Source organism: Aythya ferina (assembly GCF_964211825.1).
Source record: "Aythya ferina genome assembly, chromosome: W".
Lineage (NCBI taxonomy): Eukaryota > Metazoa > Chordata > Aves > Anseriformes > Anatidae > Aythya > Aythya ferina.
In genome coordinates, this window is record NC_140313.1 from 15,635,777 (window position 1) to 15,643,983 (window position 8,207).

Consider the following 8,207-nt stretch of genomic DNA (forward strand, 5'->3'; position numbering starts at 1 on the left):
GGTGTCGTCCCCCTCCCCCAAGCAGCTGTCCCAGCAGCATGTAGTGGAGAGGACTGGAATTTTACAAGCAGGAGAAAGCAGTCCTGCTCTGCACCACAAGCCATGCCAGGTCTACAGGGCATTGCTTTTCATTCAGGCTATGGAATTAAAACCTGTCCAGGCACCCTGTCCTGGTGCTCTGTGTTTGAGCCACCAGTGCATCCTGGTATGCATGGAGCTACAGAGCCCTGCAGGGCTGCACAGGAGCTACCCTGTGAGCACCAAGTCCCACCTCAAGGCTGGCAGCACCCTGCTTTGCATCCTCTGAAGGTCCAGGATGTCCCCTTACGAGAACCTGCTGGGACCCCATGGATGATGCAGGAGCTTTCCAGATGCTCCAAGCCATGGCAACCTTCAAGAGCACCCTGCAGCATGTCCCCCCTGGGCAAGAGGAAGAGATCTCTATTAATTTGACGCCTACACTGGGTGAGGCCACCCATATTGTGCGGCAACACCCGGAATTTAATCAGCTCTGTGGTTGAACACACCCCAAGCCTGCAGTATGTCCCCTTCCTGCTGGTCAGCAGCACAAGGAGACCAGTGCTGGTGAAAGTAGCTTCAGCCATGTCCTCAGGGCCAATGGCTTGACGTGGAACTTTGTGCTGTTGAATGAGACCTTTGAACCCTGTTCTGGTTTCAGCTAGGACAGAGTTAATTTCCCTCCTAGTAGCTGGTAGGGTGCTATGTTTTGGATTAGGATGAGAAGAGTGCTGATAACATGCTGATGTTTTAATTGTTGCAGAGCAGTGCTTACACCAAGCCAAGGACTATTCAGCTTCTCACTCTGTCCTGCCAGCAGGCAGTCTGGGGGTGTAGCAGGAGCTGGGAGAGGACAGACCCAGGACAGCTGACCCAAAATGGCCAAAGGGGTATTCCATACCATCTGATGTCATGCTAAACGATATATAGGGGTGGTTAGCCAGGATGGGGGGGGGGGCTGGCTGCTCAGGAATAAGCTGGGCATCGGTCAGCGGGTGGTGAGCAATTGCATTGTGCATCACTTGTTTCGTACACATTATTATTAGTAGTACTATTATCATTATTTTTATTATTATTATTGTTATTATTCTTATTATTATCTTCCTGTCTTAATAAACTGTCTCTATCTTAACCCACAGGCTTCATTTTCCCGTTTCTCTCCCCCATCCCAGAGAGGGAGGGGGAGCGAACAGCTGTGTGGTGCTTAGCTGCCGGCCAGGTTAAACCACATGTGCTGGGTCTGTCTGAGCTGGAGTCACCTTTTCCCTGCAGCAGCCCACACAGTGCTGTGCTCTGTACTCGTAGCAGGAACAGCACTGATATCACTCCAGTGTTGTGTCTATTGCTGCATAGTGCTGGCACAGCATCAGGACTCCCTCCAAGCCCCCAAGAGCCAGCAGGCTGGGGGTGGGCAAGTGATGGGGAGGGGACATCGCCAGGGCAGCTGACCTAAACCAACCAAAGGGATATTCCCTATGAAAAGAGGGGCTCTCGTGGGGGAAGGGGCTGTTCTCCTGAACAACCATTATGTGTTTTGAGGCCCTGCTTCCCAGGACGTGGCCAAACATCGCTTGTTGATGGGAAGTGGAGAATAACTTTTTTTCCCTTTATCTCTGTGCTTCCGCACGGTCTTGTGGTTTTTTTTTTGTTTGTTTGTTTTCTTTTCTTTTCTTTTCTTTTCTTTTCTTTTCTTTTCTTTTCTTTTCTTTTCTTTTCTTTTCTTTTCTTTTCTTTTCTTTTCTTTTTTCCCATTCCCTTTCCCTTTAATTAAATAATTCTCATCTCAAACCTCGAGCTCTTTGTGTCGTATTTTCTCCCCCTTCCTCTTTGAGGAGGGAGGAGTGAGAGAGCGGCTGTGGTGGAACTCAGCTGCCCACCTGAGTAAAGCCACCACAGTCCTTTTTGGCGCCCCACATGGGTCTCGAGGGTTGAGATAACAGTAGAATTGGTTAAAGTATTTACAACTAACATACTTGCTATTCAGAATGTTCGGTTTGCTGTTAATATTTTTCTGTGTGACTATGTTGTATGTAATCCGTCCTATTCTCTTTTTTTCTCTATATCCGATCAGTGAACGTTTTAAAATTTGTGTTTGGTTTCTTCATCACACGGTGCTGTAATATACTGGCCTTCAGTTTCGTCTGGTACTCAGGCCCTGCACTGTTATCATTCTGGTCTCCTGGAGATTATCTTTTTGGAAATATTAAGAATTACACCACCACCTTTTTCTCCCCTAGAAGTCAATTTGTGAATAATATTGGGAGTGGTGCCTTCTTCTTCTCTCCCTGTGGGCTAATTACAGCAGCCTTCGAGTACCCTTGGTTGGATGTTGTTATATATGGAGTTGTTATAAATGAAGTCTCAACTCAATCTGAACTTTGTAATATTTATACTTATAAAAGGTATAAAAGGCAAGTAAAGAGCGCTGGGCATGCAGGGAGTCTACGCTCCACCAACACGCACACACGAACATCAAACATTCTAAATATATAGAACATTGCTTTTACATACTAAACTCGAGTACGCCTATACATACGTACAATCAGGAAAGAACAATCCTTTAAGTTCCATGACTTACTAAACCCGAGTATGTGATTAAGGAGACGTTGAGGAGGCAAGGATAATAGACATTGGGGAGGCAAGGACAATCCCCAGATAAGGAAGCAGCAGATGGACAGAGAAACAAACGTAAGGACTATAAATCTCGAAACTGGACATTGGAATTCATGACAAAGATACAACAAACAGAAGAATTAGCAACAGCCAGCTCTTGCAATTAAGAAACGTGCCAACTCAGCAGAATCCTGACCAAAGGTGAAAAGTACACTGTGAGGAAGACTCGGGGTCTTCCTCCCAAAGACCCCTGCCCGCAATTCTTGGGAGGCTCTACGCAGGCGCAAGGTGCCAAAAAGCTAATTAGCATGAGAAGCGAGGGAAGGCGGGGATAGATAATGAATATGTATAGGCGCTTGTAGAATATTGATAGATTGATTGTATAAATTCAAGACTGCTTTCCGCTTTGGGTATGCACGATAGGTGGAGAGATCCCCCGTGCATCCAGCACTGCAATAAAAAATATACCACTTCAAGGAATTTCGGCTTCGATCTTTGAATCATATGCCTATACATATGTGCAGTCAGAAAAGGTAACAAACAACCCTTCAGGCCTTATGCCAGACAGTGAGGGAGCTGCGGGCTCCTTTACTGATCCGACTGCTACGCCATCGGCACCTCTGCTGCTACAGCCATCAAAGGCTTTTGCTGTTACACCCCCTGCTGACCTGGGCGTGCCTTTTGACCCAGGCCTATTGGCCTTGAAAAGGAGATGGATGTGGAGGAATGGTTAAGTGAAATAGGACATGTGGATGTTGGGCAGTTAGGAGGCAATGGGCTAGTGAAGTACCGTACTCAACTCACATGAGTCTGGGCACGTACGCAGCTGGCTGAGAGCCAATCGGGCTCAAGGACACGATGCCCTTGAGCGATTGGGAAAGTCCCTAAGGCGGGACGGTAGCTAAAAGAAGGAGGAACTAACTGAAAAGAGCGGGAAGTGTTAGCCAATCCTGAGCTTAGTTTTTGCAATATGTATGAGTTGATTATGTTCGAACTAGATAAAAGGCGACTGAGCTATCCATTAAAGTTGAAGTTCATTGTTCACTCATATTGAGCGTCTGTGTCTTCCTTCCGTCGACAACAGATGGATATGCTTTTCTTCGATCTGGGAAGAATGGGATACATAAGGCCCGAAGACCGAGTTGCTTGACAACTTAAAGCGAGACATATTGTTCAAAAGGAATGGAAAATGGAGACTTGTTTGTAGTCAAGAAAAGGAATGGAAAATGGAGACTGTTAAGTTATGGAACTTAAAGTATTGTTTGTTACCTTTTCTGATTGTACATATGTACAATACTTGGGTTTAGTATGTAAAAGCAATGTTCTGTATATTTAGAATGTTCGATGTTCGTGTGTGCGTGTTGGTGGAGCGTAGATTCCCCGCGCACCCAGTGCTGTTTACTTGCCTTTTATACCTTTTATAAATATTCTTTTATAAATATTACTAAAGTCAGATTGAGCTGAGACTTAATTTATAACAAGGGGAAGCTCAGCGCCAGGGAGAGCACCATGACCCTGCTGTGTTCCTGCATGGCTATGCAGGAGCGATGGAGCAGCCCCAGCACCTCTAGGCAGCCACAACATCAAGGCAGAGACACTGTTTTTTGGGGACGGGGTGGTTCGAAGGCTGAAGCTCTGCCAGGAGATGCAGCCCCCCCACCCCCACCCCACCCCCCCAGCACCTGCAGCCTGGCAGACGCCTGAGCTGTGGCCCCATCCCCAGACTGCTTACCCCTCAGGCTGGCTGCTCTACCGCGGCAAGTGCCTCTTCATCTTGTTGGAGATGTGGGATGACAGCAGAGCGGAGTGTGAGAAATACTTTCAGGTCCTGGTTACCAAATCCTGGAGTCGCTGGACCATGCGCTACAGAGTGGTAGCTGAGGGCTCCATTTGGAGGGGCCAGACCTGCTGAAGCATTGGATGGTGCAAGGGTCATCCCCGGAGCACGGCGTGGTGGCACAGGATGCTGGCACCCCTAGGTTGGAATGGGGCATCAGAGCTACTCAGCTTTGGTGGGGAGATGAAGATACAACAGCCTCTAAATGCCATGGAAAAGCTGCTGTCCCTTTTGCTCCTTCCCCAGAGCTTCCTGAAGAACGTGGACACTGTGTACTGGATCGGGCTGCAGAAGAGCAGCCTGGTACGGCTGTCTGGAGGAAGGGGAGTTAGGCAGCAATGGGATCACAGATGCCTCTGGTTCTGGGTGGATGGCTCACTTTATGAACAGTACCTATGGCATGGCTGGGCTAACACCTCCTGCCCAAATCCCTTTTCCTCCAGCGAGGCCTTAAGAAACATTTTAAATAGCACCAGTACCCAGTGCCTGGTGTGAGCACTGGGCAGTGGTGTGCTGAGATGCTCAGAGGCCATGCAGAAGGAAAGCCAAGCTTCAGAGGGCTCATGCAAGCAGGAGGCAGCAAGAGAGAACAAAGGGAACTACAGGTTTTATTTGGGATCTAGACAAAGTGTTTGAGCACCACCCCTATCTCCCACACACCTCCCTGGTCCTCCTGGAGGGGGGAAATCAGAGCTTCCCACCTGTGGGGGTATGGGGCTCCTCCCCACCACGTGCATCACCTCCCTGGCACACCACCGCTTCCTCTTGAGGTGTCTGAAATTGATGGGGAGGAACGGCTCTGTCTGGCCAGGTGCCCAGCCCCTGCTTGCCGCATCCTCGGGGAGCAGGGGGCTCTCCCTGCCACCCCAAAATGTTGCTGGCTCTGGCTGTCGGCAGCTTCAGCAGAGACTGGATGGGGAAGTGACAGCCCCGACATGGTGTTTTTCCATACAGGCCATGGCACTAGAAGCTGAACAGGTCCTGTGCCATAATAAGCCGTGGGAACATCAAACCAGCGCCACATGAAGGTCTGGATGACCTGCACCTCCAGATCTGTGAGAAGGCGGCAGGGCTGAGCTCCCTTTTCAAATGACAGTGGCCACTGGCCCCAACAGCGTTGCACTGAGCTCAGCCTGAGTTTGCCCAGCTCTGGGGTGTGCAAGGAGGGGCAGCAAAGGTGGAAAAAATGTGGGAAACCCCATCCCTGGGAGCTGGCCTGGCCCCACTGAGCACGTATCCCTCTGCTTTCCCTCACAGAACCCGCAACCCCCTCTGCTTCAGCCCTGCTGTGCCCCACACTGGAGCCTGCCCCATGCACATCAGCACCCTACTGTGCTGCAGAGCCCTGCCACAACCCCAGCTGAAGCGTTCCAGCAGAGCAGCATGGCCTCACAGCTCACCCCATGCCTGCATGAGCAAGCCCCCACAGCCAATGCTGCCACCCTGCAGCAGCCCCAGCCTGGAGGCAGAAGCAGGGGATGGCATGACTCTAGCCTGCCTCTGCCAAGGTGCTCACTACACCGATGTTTAGGCTGGAGCCATCCTGGCAGCAGCTCAGTGCCAGGTTTCAGGCAGTCATAGAATCATAGAATCATAGAATATCCTGAGTTGGAAGGGACCCTTAAGGATCATCAAGTCCAACTCTTGACACCGCACAGGTCTACCCAAAAGTTCAGACCATGTGACTAAGTGCACAGTCCAATCTCTTCTTAAATTCAGACAGGCTCGGTGCAGTGACCACTTCCCTGGGGAGCCTGTTCCAGTGTGCAACCACCCTCTCTGTGAAGAACCCCCTCCTGATGTCAAGCCTAAATTTCCCCTGCCTCAGCTTAACCCCGTTCCCGCGGGTCCTGTCACTGGTGTTAATGGAGAAAAGGTCTCCTGCCTCTCGACATCCCCTTACGAGGAAGTTGTAGACTGTGATGAGGTCTCCCCTCAGCCTCCTCTTCTCCAGGCTGAACAGGCCCAGTGACCTCAGCCGTTCTTCGTACGTCTTCCCCTCCAGGCCTTTCACCATCTTCGTAGCCCTCCTCTGGACACTTTCCAACAGTTTCATGTCCTTTTTATACTGTGGTGCCCAGAACTGCACACAGTACTCGAGGTGAGGCCGCACCAGCGCAGAGTAGAGCGGGACAATCACCTCCCTTGACCTACTAGCGATGCCGTGCTTGATGCACCCCAGGACACGGTTGGCCCTCCTGGCTGCCAGGGCACACTGCTGGCTCATATTCAACTTGCTGTCTACCACGACCCCCAGATCCCTCTCTTCTAGGCTGCTCTCCAGCGTCTCATCGCCCAGTCTGTACGTGCAGCCAGGGTTTCCCCGTCCCAGGTGCAGGACCCGGCACTTGCTCTTATTGAACTTCATGCGGTTGGCATGAAGTTCCATGGCACCAGGCAAAGCATTAGTTCCCAACCCTATTCGCATGTGTACTGGAGTCCTTGGGTGGTCATCCAGCGTACTCTGGTGGTCTTTTGATGAAGGCGTAAGTCTTCCTCGCTGCTAATCTTCTGGCCCTTCCTGTCTTTGACAGACTTCAGCAGTCAAGCCAGTTCTTGCTGGTTCCCTTATCTATGCATACAGTCTCCCTTATCTTTGGGGTCGTTAACATACAATTGTGCTAGCTAAGACCTAGGAATCAACATCCTTTTTCTTGTTCCTTGTCTCAAGTCCCCCCTTTTCTTTATCCTAAGGCAAATTCTTTTGCTTATAGCACTCCTTCTTGATTCAAAGTTTTCATAAAATTCTTACCGGTTTCTACATGGTGCTTGATTCGGTTACACTTCCAGGTTTCATAATCATCTAGTCCTTTTATACAGCACCAAAATGCACACTGTACTAATACACAGGGTAAGAATACTAGTATAAGCAAGATCAATATTCCTATAAACAATTGCTTAAGCCAAGAAAAGTTGGGTAACCAAGAGGTCAGTTTGTTCCATAATTCTCAAAAACCTCACAAGGTGTCATCTTGAACTACCTTATGTAAGATCTTGGTCTTTTCCAAATATTTTTTGAGATCAGTCTCAATTCGTCCTGCCTCATTTACATACATACAGCAACAAATATTTATTAAAGTGCATACTCCCCCTTGGGAGGCTAATAAAAGGTCTAGTGCCTAAAACATTCTTATTGATTTGTTCTAGTTGCTTGCCCAAAACTATAATATGTTGTCATAAATATTGGTTTCCTACTTGCGTTAGATCTTCTCCTTTGTATGGCATTTGGTAAGGCCTGCCATACAATATCCCAAAGGGGCTTAGTTTTTCCTTGGTCCTAGGCCTAGTTCTAATTCTAAGAAGTGCCGTGGGTAGCGCCTGATACCAATACATATTGGTTTCTTGACAGATTTTAGCAATCTGTTGTTTTATCAAATGATTAATTTTTTCCACTTGGCCACTTGCCCCTGGTCTATACAGAGTGTGTAGTTGCCAGTCAATCCCTAGCACTTTGCTGACTTGTTGGGTCAGTTCTGCAGTGAACTGTGGTCCCCTGTCAGATGACATCACTGAGGGTACACCAAATCTCACTATAATTTCATTCTCTGGCTTTGTTAGTTCTACATGGGAATGCTCCCGGCCATCTGGAAAAGGTGTCTGTTAGTACCAATAAGCATCTAAACCCCTCTTTTCCTGGGAGTTTGAAAAAGATCAATTTGCCACTGTTTCCCAGGAACATTTCCCTTCCCTATTGTTCCCATTTGGGGTTTGATTCCTGTCTGTGGGTTATTTTTAAGAT